Genomic DNA, 19,170 nt, shown 5'->3' with positions numbered 1-19,170 from the left:
CTCAAACAATCACCCAATAACTCAAGAATGAAACCAACAACATATCATTACTTTGCACAAAATTCCAGCCCCCTGAGCTCATAGGAGAGAGCTCAATATATAGATGAATTGAGAAAGGATGAGTCAGCTTGCAACTGATGTGTACTTCCTTGTGTCCTCTCTCTCTTCAGTTAATCTTTAGTTGATCTTCAGTTCTTGAGTCCACTTGGTGAACCTTGCTTCCACTTGGAGAAACAAAGCCTCTGACTCATCACAAGGCAAAATACCTGATCCAAGTGTCATTTTTGGAAGATTCCAAAGCTATGACTCACTCTGCCACATGTCCAAACTCGCCCAACGCAGGTGGGCTTTGTTCTGCCTGCTTTGCAACGCAGGTACACCATGGAGCAGTTGTGTTTCAGCGCAGAAACCCAGTGGAGCACCTGCTTTGATTTCATGATTGCTTGTTTTTGAGTGTTTTCAGGTGGAGAACTGATCTGAGAGCTGTTGGTTTGCTGACCTTGTTCCTCTAGGGGTAGGAACATCATGTTTAGGGAACTTTGGATCCCTTGGATTATTGACAATTCATGCTTGTTGCTGTAAGGCACAAAATTGTCTATAACAAAAAGAACAAGAGAAAGCGCAGGAGGAAACCCAGACTAAAGAGAAGGAGAAAGTGCGGGAGGAGACCCAGACTAAAGAGAAGAAACAAAGCAACATAGAAGTGAATGTGGATACTCATATTGATCCAAAATTTCTCCAGGAATGGCAGCAATTTGATTCTATTATCAGTAGTCTTGAATGTTCAAAGGACACCGAAACCTCGAAAGCAGCAGATACACAGGAAACCACTTCACAACAGGTTCCAAGTGGAACCAGCGGCCTACCCAGTTCAAAGGAAGTAGAAATAATCCCAAAGGACCCCTCCGATCAAATCATTTTGCAGATAGAAGAAATTCCTCCCTTGGATGTCTTCTATAGCCTAAGGCACAAAGTTGTGGTAAAAATACAGAGGAAGAGAAGAAGGACTGATCAACCTTCCCTTTTCCCAGAACAGACGGTCACGGGCAATGTCGTTTGGCAGGAGGAATTTGACCCCTCTGATGACCTAACAAAACTATCACAATATGCTGGAGCCTATTCGGCAGCAACAATAGACAAAGCATCAGAGGTGAGTCTTTTATTAAAAACAAAAGACCAGGAAATCTTTCTATTGCAGGCACAGCTAACAGAAGCACAGCAAAAAGTGGAGCAGGCAGAATAGAAATTGTTAACGCAACAACAAATAAATAATCAATTAACTCAACAATTGCAGGCAGAGAAACAAAGGATTGATCACAACGCAATTCAGAAGCAGAAAGAGTTGTCTGAAGCCTTGGCACAACTGAGGGCAGCAAATGAACAAATGCTGAAGACAAAAGATGAGCAGATTGCTCAACTATCAGCACAGCTTGAGAAGACAAAGGGCATCCCACAAGTAACCGAATTCAAATTAGAAGCATTACAGGTAAATAAGGCATTAATAGCCCAAATCAAGATTCTATGTCAACAAATCGCCCAGGCAGAACCACTATGCGAATTGACGGCATCATTAAGTGAAAAAACAGAAAAGGCTAGAACAGAATTGGATCAAGATGAAGAAACATTAACTGAATTTCTTGACTGGAAAGATACCGATCAGGGACAAGTGGCAAATTTACCAAGAATTTTAGAGTCACATAAAGAAATATTGTTTACAGAATGGCAGTCTCAGTTAATGAAAGCAGAGAGGGCAATTTCAAGATGCAAATCAACCACAAGTAATTTGGTTGAATTGGTTAATAATACTCTCTACTTGTCAAACATGATTTCCCAATGCACTCCAGGTAAATTGACAGCGATGAAAACATTGGAGCGGTCATGTTATCTAGATCTAGAGGAAAATGGGAGATTAATTGCTGGAATTAATAGTTTAACATGGGACACCTATTGGTTCTTCTTGGTAAAACCACATAGTCAAAGAGCCACCCTCAAATGCCTTACAGATGCAATCGGGTATATTATCCCCGATATTCAGGATGCCACCTATGCCGCCCAGCTTAACTCTCGCCTCAACAGACCACCCGAAGTGGAGCTAATGCTTGCGATAAGTCAGCTCAAGTTTAAAGGAAAACAGCCTACATGATGATTCATGCCGCCGACTGCCAGATCGCTATGAAGGAGATATTCGTGATCAATTGATACCAATTAAGTAGGATTTCAGTTTCATAGATAGTTAGCTTAATTTAGTATTTATAAACCCTTTCATGTTTTTAGAAAGGGTCGAAAAGTTTTGTACTTGACTTAAAACCTGAAGTTGCACTACTGTGCTTCAAGCATATTCTTTTATAAAACTGGAACAATCATTCTGATTTTGGCAAAGAAGCTTTTATGCAAATGTGCACTACTGTCTTTGTTTGAAAGTATTTCTGCGTTAGAGGAAGAATTTCAAATAGCAATTGATATTGGAGAGTGACTCGCAGCTCATATGGTACTATTATCTATGTCTGAATCCATTCTTTTTATATAAATTGTTATTTGATCGCCTTTGCTATTATAGAATATATATATATGTGTTTTAACAACATTTATTTATTTCCTCCACTATTGGATGTTTATGGTAATGCTTTTCTTTTGATCATATATGTATTGATGATATAAATGATGAGTGTAGCAATATTGCGTTAATCACCTTGTTTAACTATTTAAGCAAAGTAATCCTTGAATGAGTAAATGTCCATGTTTATTAGATGGAGTCATCTACATGCCTGTTAATAAACGTAGATCATCAAGCGCTACACTTTAAAGCACAATAGTTCCCGGGATTAGCAGTAATTCTTTTTATTTCGCTGATAAATTAAGTTATTCGCCTATCATTATATTAGTTAATCAATCATTCCTTCATTCCGTTTATTCATTGCTGGGAAACTGGTCCCATTATCCCCAGTCGGAGCCACCATTCCAAACGGAAAAGGAGTTGTATTAAGGTCCGGACCGGGGGGTTATCACCAATGTTGATACAACGATTTTCAGGGCATCAACAAAACCATGAGGTGGCTGGGCTCCAAACTGAGCTTGGGAGCGAGGCTACCTTTGATAAGCAGGTTAAGATTGGGATCCAACCTACATATGAGGACCAGATTGGGTCTGGAGCCCAGACTAGGGCTGAAAACTGGGTGGAGCTTGAGGAGCAACGATCATTTGAGTGCCTGGTTGAGCAGGCCTAGATGGATGTCCTTAAGAGAACTGAGGCTGAGCCATCTAGCCAGAAGGTTGACCTAGTTGAGATTGAGGTTGAACCAGTTGCCTAGAAGGTTGAGTTTGCTAGGTATTGGATTGTCCTTGCACAACTGAGGGTTGTCCTGATGGGTCGGATGGCTGAGCAGACTGGACAGTTGGTTGGCCTGGTTGGATTTGAGGCCGACCAATTTGTCGAGATGGTAAACCAGACTGGATAGTGGGTTGGCCTTGCTGAATGTAAGGCTGACCAACTTGCCCAGACAGGTAGCCTTGCTGGACACCAGGTTGGCCTTGTTGTATGTAAGGTTGTCCGAGATTACCAGAAGGTTGCCCGAAATAAGTAAAATATGAACCACCAGAGACCGAAGGTTGTCCTTGTGGGCCTCCAAGTTGCCCTGGATAAGGTTGTCTGTAATACTACTTTCCATTGGAGGGTTGCGCATAAGATGACTGGCCTTGATAGGGTTCTCCTTGAAAATTCGTAGTTGTTGCCTGGCCACCATGATAAGCAGTGGTACCCCAAGCAACAGACAACTAAACCGAGACCTCAACTGCAGGTTGAGATGGAAAAGGTCCAGGGTAATAAATATGAGCTCCTCTAGAATCATAATAATGAAATGGATTTTGGGGATCCAGATTATGAAGAGCTTGTAAATATTTATTGTATGCCCCCCCTGCTGGAATGAAACTAGAAGAATGTGGGGCATTTAGTGTAGGATCAACAACTCTGGATGTAGATGCTGATGGGCCACTATTCACAGATCCGGATGAAGGTCCAACAATAGTGGTCACAAATGAGGATAGAGTGACGACACCAAAAATAGGGGCTGAGGAAGCCACACAAACAGTTGGAATAGTCGGGACTGAGGTGACAAACACATTGTGAATTTGAGGGGTAAAAGGCTTTGAATTCGGAGTGACAGTATGAGACCACATGGAACTTGTAAGGGGAGTTCTAGAACCCATAACATCCCTCAAAGCCTTATAGCATAAAGGCAACATGACACCGAGAGGGGTGACACGGAAGGGTGAAGTTTCCATTGGGATAGGAATTTCACTGCTTGTCACAACGGATTCTTCACTCATGATGGGGGATGTGTCATCCATGTCACAAGAAAACATTGGGACTGAAACAATAGGAGGAGTACTGGGAATATCTTCTTTGGAAGGCTCCCAAACAGGGTTCCAATGAATATCGAAAGACTCGTCTTCTGGAGCGTGAGAGTTAATCGATTGGATACTCAGAATAACAGGGAGAGTATCACTAACAACTAGTATCTCAAGCAACAACAGACGAGGGAGACCCTTGGTCACTTGGAACGGAGATGGGATCGGTGATTCTGCCAGGATGATTCGATACAAAAACCCTAGGAAAACTTAATGAGAAAGAACCCTACACAAGCTAAAATGTAAATAAGATCTAATAGGGTAAATGTGAATGTGGCCGAATAAATTTTAAGACACAAGAATAGAACTTGACCTTTTGATCTTTAAAGAGTCGAGAAAAGGACAAAAATATGACTCTAGTTGCCTTCAAATATTTAATGAGCCTGAAGTGACAAGTTCTCAGATGGACCTTTTCTTTTAGGGAGTCTGAAAAGGAATGAAAGTGACTAGTCTAGATAACTAGGCAAAAGGTTTACCAAACAACCTGTAAAACTGCATATACACCTTGGCATTCATATGAAAACCAAGGACTTTCTCTACGGCAGTCAATATTCCTGAATGCTGTGTTCGGTGCATTACGGTTTGCAAGGTAGCAGACACGTCTTCCTAAGGATAAAGGATGATAACCTTGTGGGGTCTCCCAACATATATTTGACGGTACATGGGAGCGCAATTCCGTACTAGACCGCTATTGAGTCACACAAGGAGGAATCACCCAACCTTGAGTGAAAACAATAGTGACTAGGTTTAACGATGCCGGAGCACGTCTCTAGCCTAGAACTCTAAATGGTGTGTGTTATGTTTCAATGCATTGTTAGGTTTATTCAGTTCATTTAGTGTTGATCTTGAATTATGTTTCAGTTTTCAGGCCTTACTGTATGTATACAACAAATCCTAGGATGCAGCTAGAATGAGCAAAATATCCTTTTACTTCAATGAACACCTATCTATGGGAGGGTAAAGAGATCATTCTCAAACCAAGAAAACCAAGATAATCAAAGACAGTCACTCAGTGCATACATACATCAATTCCTAAAGTGCACCGATACTACTAATGAGAGATTTTAATCATTCGCTTTCCAATATGCAAACTTGAAATGCAAATTCACTTTCATTTTCGTATGCTAATGAATGAAATCTTTTTTATTTTTATTTCTTTAAATCTAGAAGAAACAAATAAGAAAACAAACAAGTGTGGAAACAGCCCGGTTGATCCAAACAATCGTGATCTGTGTTCGGTAGTGAAAAGGAATCAAATCAATGCCAAAGATTGGTTCAATAATAGTCACTAATCAATCAACCAAAAACAAGCAATGGGGAAGGCTCAATCAAACCAACAAGAAAGCTGCAAATGAACCTTGAGCAAATCGGCAACCAAGCCAACTAATTCAAGAGACTTGAAATAATGAACTAGGTCACACTGGCAAAAATGCAAGATCCATTCAACAAAGCTAACGAAAGAGTGTATTAACAATAAAAAGTGAAAAACAAGCTACTGAGCAAGCAAAAAAAGCAAGGGACCAATAGGACTAATGGACTTAGGAGGCAGAATTGAAAAAATCAATTCTACAGGAATCAGTGCGGGTAATACACTAGCAACTAGCACTGAAAAAGAACTAACTACAGTAAGATAGCGATGTCGTCGCGGGAGTACATGACTTTTCCGCGATGGTCAGATTTTCAGAGTCGTCATGACTGTGCGAAGTTATTACGCGATGCACAAGATCTTACAAAGGGGTGAGCACGATGACAGCGCGATTGTTAAATTTTAATCCATGATGATGTTCAAAACAATGACAGGCGAACAAAAACTCCCAAACCAAAAATATTCAATCCTTCAATCAAATAGAGGTATTTCCTAGATCAACCCAGGAAACTCAAAGGACCGATAGTTAATCCCCAAACTTCAAGAGAGACTGAATCAAAATCAAAACAAGAGCAAACAAGAGAAGACCATAGGCCAAACTCCCCAGCGGAGTCGCCAATTTTTGATGTAGGAAAGTGTTCCCTCTGCAGACAGAGGCAACCCCTCTAGCCCTAGAGTGGGTCTAGTCACAAACAAGGACAGATCAACAATAGATTTCCTTAAATAGTCATAGTTGGAGGCCTACCTCAGCTGGTGGTCGATGGAGTTCCATTCCACTGCTCCAGCTTCCGCTTCCTTCTCCTCAATGAGTGATCAACCTGAAACAATGCAAAGGAAATACAAAAAAGCACGTAACCGGAAAACAACAATGATCTATTTACCCACAAAGTCAAAAAGTCACGAGCTATCAAGTAGATTACATAAAAGACATAGGAAAACACTATTAATTGTATTAATAATGAAATAAGAGCAAGCTTACAACCAAAGTCTTGACATCACAAGCCTTCTCACGGGAATCCGGCTAGCATGTTCTTCAAGCATTCACTCTTTGAAGATAGATCTCCCAACATACAAAGTTCTCTCTCACTCATAAGTTTTACACAAAGTTAAGGGCACTTCACAACCTTCCACAAACTATAAACAATCCCACACTTGTCACACTCACACCAGCTATCTAGCAAACTCACAAACACTAACAACACTACTCAATCCAAGAATTTACAAACTAGCCAACTATTCAACTATCCAACTAGCAGAGCATAGCAATGGTGAGAGTTTAAATAGGAGGAGTCTCCATGAAAGGTGGAAGAGTGAGATTATCTCCAAGGAAGGTAGCACAAATGATGGAACTGCCACACCAGAGGAGGAAAGACAACACAAACTATGCCAACAACGAGGTCTGGAGTCATCTAGAAGGCCGATTGTTGGAACAAATTCGCTCAATCTGGATCATCACGGGTGCATAATTGAGCTTTAGCGTTGAAATTGCTAGTGAGCAATGTATCTAGTTAGATCATCGCTAAAGATAATAAGTAACCTCGTGCTGGAGCATGAAATTAGACCATTGAGGGAATCAGATGTACTTCGCGTTGGCAGTGGAGCTGGACTATTTGTGAGCACCGTTCAGCGCATATATTAATTCCATTGTCGCAATGAGGCAAATAACTAAGGAAAAGTGGGTCATTTGGAAACAACAGAGAGCATTTGTTCAGTATGAGCATGTTTGACTTGGACACATGGCACGGTAGAAGGACTGGAATGAAAGCAGTGACAAATTACTGTGTAACACTCCCGCCATTTATCCGCACTCAGTTGAATTTCTTCACTTCGACATTCAGAGCACTGGGTAGAAATCACATTGCGTTAGCATTGGCAGGGATTCCCCTTGTCTGTACAAGTTCTGAGTTGACTATTTGATGCCTAGGGAAAAGCCCCCGGTACGAGGCATTCTGTGCCCATAACCTGATCGGCACGCGACTGCCTGCCCTTGCCAAGAGAGCAGCTCGGGCAGACTACCGATAGCCCACGAGTTGAGGGCGCACACCCCTAGGCCCAGCCCTCAGAGCCAATCCTTTTCCCGAAGTTACGGATCTGTTTTGTTGACTTCCATTACCTACATTATTCTATTGACCAGAGGTTGTTCACCTTAGAGACCTGATGCGGTTATGAGTACGACCAAGCATGAATGGTACTTATTCCTCTAGATTTTCAAGGGCTATCGAGGGTGCACCAAACACCACAAGGCATGTGGTGCTATTCCAACTGTTGGACCCTATCTTTGGTTGAACCAATTCCAGGTGGGCAAGCTATTAAAAAGAAAAGATAACTCTTCCCGGGGCCCTCGACGACATCTTTGGAATTCCTAACGTTGCCACCCGCCGCCATGTCTCAGTTCAGGAATATTAACCTGATTCACTTTTGATGCTCGTGTAGAGTGCACCCTTGAGACAAGGCTTCCCCATCTCCTAGGATCGACTAACCCATGTCCAAGTGTTGTTCACATGGAACCTTTCCCCACTTCAATCTTGAAAGTTCTCATTTGAATATTTGCTACTACCACCAAGATCTGCACTGGTGGCTGATCCACCCAAGTTCACGCCTGAGGTTTCTCAACGACCTCCACGTCATCCTACTCATTGGAGCCAGGAAATTTCTCCGATGGTAAAGTATAGGTTGCGTGCTTCAGCGCGATCCATCTTCGAGGCTAGTTGATTTAGCATGTGAGTTGTTACACACTCCTTAGTGGATTTCGACTTCCATTACCACCATCTGGCTATCTTAATCAACCAACACCCTTTATGGGATCTAGGTTAGCATGAAATTCGGCACCGTAACTCGACTTTTGGTTTCCAACATTGCCAGTTCTACTTACCAAAAATGGCCCACTTGGAGCTCTTGAATCCATGGCACGGCTCAATGGAGTAGTCGCACCCTCTTACCTATTTAAAGTTTGATAATAGGTTGAGGGTGTTACACTCTCGATGCCTATAATCATTTTCTTTACTCGATAAAACTCGCGTGTGAGCTCCATCTATCCTGAGGGAAACTTCAGAGGAAACCAGCTACTATATGGTTTGATTAGTCTTTCACCCATATACCCAAGTCAGACAAATGATTTTCACATTAGTATCGCTCTGAGCCTCCACCAAAGTTTCCTCTGGCTTTGCCTTGCTTAGGCATAGTTCACCATCTTTTGGGTCCCAACAGGTGTGCTCACACTTGAACCCTTCACATAAGCTCAAGTTCGGTCAACGATCCACCCCCCCAAAGAGGGGATCTCACCCATCAACTTCCATGCGACTTGTAGGTTTTCAAACCCATCGACTTGCACACATGTTAGACTCCTTGGTCTGTGTTTCAAGATGGGCTGAATGGAAAGCCCGCCAACCAACACCATGAGCATGCAGGTGAACACGGCCTGCCACAAGGGCGCACGCTTCATTCCTTGACCACCGCAATGGCAAACTGACAGGCAGTAATCCACCCGTGCTTGTGACGATGTAGCAGCCCATCTTGGTTTGCACCTCAAGTCAAGCGGTAGACCAGCTTAAGCCATTGCACATCCAATAGAGACACATCGACAGCCTCCATTCACTTCCCTCCTGGCAATTTCAAGCACTCTTTAACTCTCTTTTCAAAGTCCTTTTCATATTTCCCTCACCGTACTTGTTCGCTATCGGTCTCTTGCCCATATTTAGCCTTGGACGAAATTTACCTCCTAATAAGGGCTGCATTCCCAAACAACCCAACTCGTTGACAACAACTCGTGATGCGGCAGTGTTCTGCCCAACGGGCTATCACCCACTTAGGCACCTCGTTACAAGGGGCACCCACAACACTAAATAGGGCACCCCCCATAGCAAATGTAAGGTTAAGGGCCAAAAGGAGGAAAGGAAGAAAAATCCATGAAAGAAAGAGAAACAAAGGTGTCTACCCCCCTCACAGGAGGAGGCTCAAACAGAGAAAAATCTCCCCAAGCCCCACGCCCTTGCAAAAAGGGGGTAAATGCATGGAACAACAATTGAGAAGGACTAGGGTCACCAAATTGGGAGCTTGCACTGCTTTTAATCCTTCCCAAATACTAGTCCACAACAATTCCCCCTTTTCTCTATAAAGCTAGGGACCAAAAGCAAGAAGGGAAGAAAAAAAGGTGAAAGAAATAGAGATCAAACGTGGCTACTGGCTCACAAGGGGAGACTCAAACAAAGCACAAGCCTTCCAAGCCCTGTGCCTTCATGAAAAGGGGGGAATTGAAGGGGATGATGATCAAGAAGGACTAGGGTGGCCACCTCGGGAGCTCGCACTGCGTTTCTTCCTTCCCGAACACCAATCCAGAATAATCCCACCTTTTCTCCATAAAGCTAGGGGCCAAAAGGAAGAAGAGAAGAAAGCAACATGAAAGAAAGGGATATCAACCATGGCTACCGACTCACAAGGGGAGGATTCAAATAGAGAACAAGCTTCCCCAACCCCGTGCCTTGGCAAAAAGGGGGTAACTGCTGGGGACGACGATTGAGAAGGACTAGGGTGGCCACCCTGGGAGCTCGCACTGTGTTTCGTCCTTCTCGAATACCAATCCAAAACAATCCCACCTTTTCTCCATAAAGATAGGAGCCAAAAGCAGAAGGGAAGAAAACAACATGAAAGCAAGAGAAATCAAATGTGGCTACTGGCTCACAAGGGGAGGCTCAAATAGAGAAAAATCTTCCTAAACCATGTTCCTTTCTAAAAATGGTGGAAATGCAAGAGATGATGATCGAGAAGGACTAGGGTGGCCACCCCGGTAACTCGTACTGCTTTTCATCCTTCCCAAACACCAATCCACAATAGTCCCACCTCTTCTCCATAAAGCTAGGGGAAAAAGGAAGAAGGGAAGAGAACAACACCAAAGAAACAAAGATCCCAAGAAAAGAGAGAAGCTCAACAACATGCTGAGTAGATGTCTACTAACTAAAAAGAAATCAAATAAGGCACCCAATCATAAAGCATCCCACCTCTTCACACCCTCCCACATACGTTACGACACAACACCCCTTCTAGCTTACAACATAACAAACAACAATCAAACAACCAAGCAAATAAATCACAGCCTAAACTTGACCACTAGAAAAGACAAGGGCCACAATGAGACCAGTGTCTGGAGCATGTTACTGAGAGGTAAACAACCCCCCAACCTGGCACAAGGCTTCAAATGAAAAATAGACTACTAATAACAAACCCACCCTGCTATTGCACCCCTTCGTGTACAAAACACCCAACAACCTTTCCAGTGAGAAAGTCAACGGGGGTCAAGAATCAAACTCCAAAGAGGAGTTGTCATGGGCCAACACTCAATGCTGGAGAAAGCCACGGGCCACAAATACATTGATGGTGCAAGGCCACTAAAGAGAGGGACGTCTGCAAAGCGCACACCACAAAACAAAGAAATGACCAAGTCCCACAAAAAACCCACAATCCAAAGGGAGGAACAAAGACACAACCTGCTACTTCTTTTTTCCTTAGAAGGGGAGTTTCTCATGAGAGGATGAGGAATTTCGTCGACAGCAAAGGAACGAGATAAGATTGCCACCCTCATGCCCATTGGCGGGGAAAATTGTTACCTTAATGGAGCTCATACCGAGGGAGGGGTTTTTCATTACCTGGACACCCAACCCTTCCACGAGGGTATATCAAGGAATGGTTGGGAGGACTAGGGTGGCCAACCCAATGGGTTGAACTACTCTTCATCCATCCCATACCGACCCCGCCCTAACAATTTCCCCTCCAGAAGGTTTGAGCTACCAGGCACGCGACAACCACTCCCTTAATCCAACCACCAGCAAAAAATCTCACCCAAGCAACACATCAACCACCGCCACCTTTTCGAGAGAAACAACTATGGAAGCCCACACCCTTGGCCCATGCCTTCCAAAAAACAAAAGACATAACACCACTGCTATGAATGAGTCTAAATTTATCCATAATTTTACCCAAGCACCTCAACTATAGAAACCATGTCTAGTCGAACAGATCATTGGAAGGGCACCCAAGAAACAAGCTTTTGAACCCCTACAGAAACAGATTGGGGGAAAGAAAAAACGAGGATGGGTGGGACAAGCACAAGCATGGATTGCAAGCACACACATAAAAAAACAAGCGTTACCTCAAGACAAGCAACCAACAATGTTTCCACCAAACACCAAACTCGCTCCCCTAGAGACACACCACACAGTCCCACATTGCAATAGAAACCCAACCAAACTGAACCAAAAAAGAAAACCCCTACTATCAATGATCCTACCGCAAGTTCACCTACGTTAACCTTTTTACGACTTCTCCTTCGTCTAAATAATAAGTTTCAATTAACTTCTCACAATGTCGATGGTGGTGAACCACCATCATTGACGCAATCCGAACACTTCACCAGATCATTCAATCGGTAGGAGTGACGGGTGGTGTGTACAAAGGGCAAGGAAATAATCAACATGAGTTGATGACATGCACTTACTAGGAATTCCTCGTTGAAGACCAATAATTGCAATGGTCTATCCCCATCATGATGAAATTTGAGAAGATTTCTTGATCCTCTCGAACCAAGAAGAAAAACTCGTTGGCTGCAACCGTGTAGCGTGCGTGCATCCTAGAACATCTAAGGGCATCATAGACCTATCATTTCCTCAAACTTCCATGGCCTAAAAAACTACAGTCCCTCTAAGAAGCCGGCCGCGAAGGGGAACCTCTGCATAGCTAGTTAGCAGGTTAAGGTCGCGTTTGTTATCGGAATTAACGAGACAAATCACTCCACCAACTAAGAATGGCCATGTACCACCACCCATAGAATAAAGAAAGAGCTCTCAATCTGTCAATCCTTAATATGTCTGGACCTGATAATTTTCCCCGTGTTGAGTCAAATTAAGCTGCAGGATCCACTCTTGGTGGTGCCCTTCCGTCGATTCCTTTAATTTTCAACCTTGCGACCATACACCCCATGGAAGGCAAACACTCTGATTTCTCAGAAGGTGCTGGCAGAGTCATTAGAGAAACATCCACTGATGTGTGATCAACATCGTTTATTGTTGAGACTAGTACAGTATCTGATCATCTTTGAGCCCCCAACTTTTGTTCTTGATTAATGAAAACATCCTTGTCAATTGCTTTCGCTGTGGTCCGTCTTTCATAAATCCAAGAATTTCACCTCTGACAATGAAATACGAATTTCCCCGACATTCCCTATTAATCATTACTCCAGTCCTGAAGGCCAGCACAATAGGACCAGACTCCTATCACGTTATTCCATGCTAATGTATTTAGAGCAAAAGCTTGCTTTAAGCACTCTAATATTTTTCAAAGTAACAGCGCCAGAGCTGGGACCCAGCCAATTAAAGTCAGGAGAATGGTGTCGAAAAAAGGGATGGAAGGGCAAGTGCACACCGAATAGGTGAACCGACCTTTACGACCCAAGATCCAACTATGAGCTTTCTAACTGCAACAACTTAAATATACTCTATCGGAGCTAGAATTACCATGGCTATTGGCACCAGAATTTCCCTCCAATGGATCCTCATTAAGGGATTTAGATTTTACTCATTCCAATTACCAGACTCGATGAGCCCAGTATTATTATTTATTTTCACTACCTCCCCATGTCAGGATTGGGTAATTTCCACGCCTGCTGCCTTCCTTGGATGTGGTAGCCATTTCTCAAGCTCCATCTCTGGAATCAAACCATAATTCTCAGTCACCCGTCACCACCATGGTAGGCCTCTATTCTACCATCGAAAGTTGATAGGGAAAAAATTTGAATGAAGCATCGCCAACACAAGGGTTGTGTGATCCGTCGAGTTATCATGATTCAGGAGAAGCGGGCAAGCCCGCATCGACCTTTTATCTAAAAAATGTATCCCTTCCAAAGAGTTGGGACTTGATGCACATATTAGCTCTAGAATTACTATGATTATCCGAGTAGTATGGTACCATCAAAAAAACTATAACTAATTTAATGATCCATCCGCAGTTTCACAGCCTGAATTAGTTCATACTTATACATGCATGGCTTAATCTTTGAGACAAGATTATGACTACTCGCAGGATCAACCAGGTAGCACCCTCCTACTTCAAAGGGCATTCTAGGCTCTCTCTTACCAAGAGCTAATGTGAACACCCATCAAGTCAAAGAGATATCAAAATATCAGGTAAAACTTTTATGCCTCGCACCTCTTAAATCCCAAGAAGGAAGCACACGCAACATGCCAAGGACATGGTGAACAAATGGGTAGACTTGCCGAGCCACAATGCACCAAGGCAACTTCGAAGTTTGCAACCACACCCCAACCAACAAGAAAATGAGTGATCACTCACCCACTCCCTTATAAATGCCTCCAAAAGCCTCCATGCCCCACACTGAGGCCACGTAGGAGTCCACTCAGACAACAGCAACAGTGGACCTCCATCTCCCAAGCGACTGCAGCAGCCTTGATGCAAAGGAAATAAATGGAGAATGACCAACCATGCAACCTCTATATTATAAATGAGCCCCAACCCTCCCCACCCGGCATCGAGGCCACATAGGAATCCATCCGGACAACAGCAACGATGGACCTCGATCTCCCAATTTCCTGTGGCAGCCTAATGTGAAGGAAAAGGATGGAAATAAAAATAGGATGACTGACCACAAATCCTATCATAGAGAGGCCATACAAACCTCCTCGCCCCGCACCGATGCCACCTAGGAGTCCACCCGGATAGCAGCAATAGTGGACCTCGATCGGATGATCGCCTGTGGTAACCTTGACACAAAGGAAAGGGAAGGAAATAATAAAAGACAAGCCGAGCCCGCAACCTCTCCTAGTAATTCCCCCAACCCTCCCCTCCCCGCACAGAGGCCATCTAGGAGTCCGCCCAGACAGTAGCAACAATGGACCTCGATTGCATGATCGCCTATGGTAGCCTCAATGTAAAGGAAATGAAAGGAAATAAAACAAGACCAACCGAGCCCACAACCTTAGAAATGCACCCTGACCCTCCCCACCCCATACCGAGGCCACCAAGGATTCCACCCAGACAGCAACAACGGTGGACCTCGATCACTTGACCTCCTATAGAAACCATGATGTGAAGGCAAAGGAAGGAAATAAATGCAAATCAAGAGGCTCACTACACAATACAAGAACATATCCAAACAGGAGGAGGGATTAGGCAGCTCCACACCCCACGCACCCTACATACATGCAACCTAAGAGATTGCCCACAGCTTTATCAATTGGACAATGAATAATTTTCACCTATGGCCACCTCCATGCAGAGGAGGGAGGTTGAAGCATTCCACCTCAAAATCCTTCTTCCAGATAGCCCCCACCATCGACGTAGCAAGCCTCATCTCCATTGGACCACGAGTGCATACACAATTGAAATAACAAATGTTGATAAACATTGTGACTTAACATTTCCAACCGCAAAAGCCTGGCACACACACGAAATGAAAGGAAAAATATAACCACTCGATCAAACATATGGGCCAACACATCTATGAAAACCTCAAAGCCAACGCAACCACAGACAATGTGCACTTTAAAAGGAATGCCAACCCTTAACTTTACAATAAGGAGAAGAGAGCCTCACATCGCCTGACGGAAAAAGAAAGCAAGAGGGAGGGTAGGTGGTTTACAACCAAAACCCTTCCACGTTCCTCTTAAATGTATGCATCTCAATGGACAATGCCAACACATAAAGAGTACAAGCATAAGAAACCGGCACCATAAATAGCCGAACAATGAAGAGGCTAGCCGTCACAGGGAGACACACCATAACAACCCATACAACTCTGAGAACTTAGAGAAAAAGGGGAATTGTTCACATATGCATCCCGGGATGAGCATGGCCAACATTACCGCTCATGTGATAACGAGTGGGTATGGAGAGAAGATGAAAATTGACCACCCTACAAATGACCCAAGGCCATTCTTGAGGCAAACCAAGAAAACCAACTCAATTACCAATCCACCTTTCACACGAAAAGAAATAACCTCCCCACCAAATAGGGAGGAGGTGAACAATATAACGAGGAGCCAATTTAAATGGAGCCACACATGGCTACCCATCCCAATCAAAATTTTCTATTCACAACAACCGAGGGGCATGATAGCAACATAGGAATGATAGAGTTTTGGGGTTTCCATCCAGGACCATAGCAACAAACGCTCAAAGGAGCACCGAGCAAACTTTAACATTTTTATCATTTTTATGGGAAAGAGGGATGGGGATGAGCATGGCCAACATTACCGCTCATGTGCTATCGAGTGGGGATGGAGAGAAGATGAAAATTGGCCACCCTACAAATGACCCAAGGCCATAGTTAAGGCAAACATGAAAAAACAACTCAATTACCAACCCACCTTTCACACAGAAAGAAAACCTGTCACTTGTATCATTTGGACGACACGAGGGACAAGGATGAGCCAGGGAGCCACACCACAACAACCCATACAACTCCAAGAAATTAGAGAGCAGAACGAAAATTGTTCACGTATGCCTCCTGGGACGAGCATGGCCAACATTACCGCTCATGTGCTACCGAGTGGGGATGGAGAGAAGATGAAAATCGGCCACCCTACAAATGACCCAAGGCCATCATTCAAGAAAACATGAAAAAACAACTCAATTACCAACCCACCTTTCACACAAAAAGAAAACCTATCACTTGTATCATTTGGATGGGCACGAGGGAACCAGGACAAGCCAGGGAGCCACACCACAACAACCCATACAACTCCAAGAACTTAGAGAGTAGAAGGGGAGTTTTTCACATATGCCTCATGAGATGAGCATGGCCAAAATTACTGCTCATGTGCTACCTAATAGGGATGGAGAGAAGATGAAAATCAGCCACCCTAAAAATAACTCAAGGCCATCATTCAGGCAAACCCAAAAAACCAACTCAATTACCAACCCACCTTTCACACAAAAAGAAAACTTGTCACTTGTATCATTTGGATGGGAACGAGGGGACCAAGATATGCCAGGGAGCCACACCACAACAACCCATACAACTCCAAGAACTTAGAGAGTAGAAGGGGAATTGTTCACATATGCCTCCTGGGATGAGCATGGCCAACATTACCACTCATGTGCTACCGAGTGGGGATGGAGAGAAGATGAAAATCGGCCACCCTACAAATGACCCAAGGCCATCGTTAAGGAAAGCTAGAAAAAAAACACAATTACCAACCTACCTTTCACACGGAAAGAAAACTTGTCACTTGTATCATTTCGATGGGCATGAGAGACCAAGACGATCCCAGGAACCACACCACAATAGCTCATACAACTCCAAGAACTTGGAGAGCAGAAGGTGAATTTTTCACATATGCATCCTGGGATGAGCATGGCCAACATTACCGCTCATGTGCTACCAAGTGGGGATGGAGAGAAGATGAAAATATGCCACCCTACAAATGACCGAAGGCCATCTCTTCAGGCAAACTTGAAATAACAACCCACCTTTCACACAAAAAGAAAACCTATCGCTTGTATCATTTGGATGGGCACGGGGGACCACGAAGAGCTCGAGACCCACAACAAAACATCCCATACAACTCCAAGGACTTGCAAAGTAGAAGGGGAATTGTTCACATATGCCTCCTGGGATGATCATGGCCAAAATTACCGCTCATGTGCTACCAAGTGAGGATGGATAGAAGATGAAAATCGGCCACCTACAAATGACCCAAGGCCATACTTCAGGCAAACCCAAAAGAACAACTCAATTACCAAGCCACCTTTCACACAAAAAGAAACCTATCACTTGTATCAATTGGATGGGCACGAGGGCCCAGGACGAGCCCGAGAGTCACACCAAAACAACCCATACAACTCCAAGAACTTGGAGTGAAGAAGAGGAATTGTTCACATATGCTTCCCGGGATGAGCATGGCCAACATTACCGCTCATGTGCTACCGAGTGGGGATGGAGAGAAGATGAAAATTGACCACCCTACAAATGACCCAAGTCCATTCTTTAGGCAAACCTAAAAAACAACTCAATTACCAACCCACCTTTCACATGAAAACAAAACCTGTCACTTGTATCATTTGGATGGGCACGAGGGGACCAGGACGAGCCAGGGAGCCACACCACAAAAATCCATGCAACTCTAAGGACTTAGAGAGCAGAAGGGGAATTGTTCACATATGCCTCCTGGGAAGAGCATGGCCAACATTACTGCTCATGTGATACCATGTGGGGATGGAGAGAAGATGAAAAATGGCCACCCTACAAATGACCCAAGGTCATCATTCAGGCAATCCCAAAAAAAAAACTCAATTACCAACCCAAATTTCACATGGAAAGAAAACTTGTCACTTTTATCATTTGGATGGGCATGAGGGACCAAGACGAGCCTGGGATCCACACCACAACAGCCAATATAACTCCAAGAACTTGGGTAGAAGAATGGGAATTGTTCACATATGCCTCTTGAGATGAGCATGGCCAACATTACCGCTCATGTGCTACTGAGTGGGCATGGAGAGAAGATGAAAATCGACCACCCTACAAATGACCAAAGGCCATTCTTTAGGCAAACCCATAAAAACAACTGAATTACCAACCCACCTTTCACATGAAAAGAAAACCTATCACTTGTATCATTTGGATGGGCATGAGGGACTAGGACGAACCTGGGATCCACACCACAATAGCCCACACAACTCGAAGAACTTGGAGAGCAGAAGGGAAACTGTTCACATATGCCTCCCGGGATGACCACGGCCAACATTACCACTCATGTGCTACTGAGTGGGATGGAGAGAAGATGAAAATTGGCCACCCTAAAAATGACCCAAGGGCATTCTTCAGGAAAACTTGAAAAAAAAACTCAATTACCAACCCACATTTCACATGAAAAGAAAACCTATCACTTTTACCATTTGGATGGGCATGAGGTACCAGGACGAGCCTGGGAGCCACAACATAACAGCACATACATCTACAAGAACTTGAAGAGTGGAAGGGGAATTATTCACATATGCCTCCAGGGATGAGCATGGCCAACTTCACCACTCATGGGCTACCGAGTGGGGATGGAGAGAAGATGGAAATCGGCCACCCTACAAATGACCCAAGCCCATTCTTCTAGCAAAGCTAAAAAAACAACTCAATTACCAATCCACCTTTCACACAAAAATATGACCCAGGGACCAAGATGAGCATGGTCAACATTACCGCTCATGTGCTACCAAGTGGGGATGGAGAGTAGATGAGAATTAACCACCCTACAAATGACCCAAGGCCATCCTTCATCAAAACCAAACAAACATCTCAATTACCAGCCCACTTTTCACACGAAAAGCAAGACCGCGCCCGAATGAGTTTACATGGGCGCCCTCACACGACCCAACCCAACCCAACCGAATGAGTTTTCATT

General features: G+C 43.9%; 2 pseudogenes; both read right to left on the bottom strand.

Moving 5' to 3' along the window:
* Positions 1-7,898: 7,898 nt before the first annotated feature.
* LOC149168473 (25S ribosomal RNA) lies at positions 7,899-9,719 on the bottom strand (annotated as a pseudogene).
* A 2,319-nt stretch (positions 9,720-12,038) lies between these two features.
* Positions 12,039-13,850, bottom strand: LOC149168472 (18S ribosomal RNA; annotated as a pseudogene).
* Positions 13,851-19,170: the final 5,320 nt, after the last annotated feature.

Source organism: Pinus tabuliformis, chromosome 4_2, assembly GCF_031772625.1.
Source record: "Pinus tabuliformis cultivar Carrire ecotype Pingquan chromosome 4_2, CPIR1, whole genome shotgun sequence".
In the NCBI taxonomy this organism is placed as follows: Eukaryota; Viridiplantae; Streptophyta; class Pinopsida; order Pinales; family Pinaceae; genus Pinus; species Pinus tabuliformis.
This window is presented reverse-complemented; position numbering and strand designations above follow the sequence as displayed.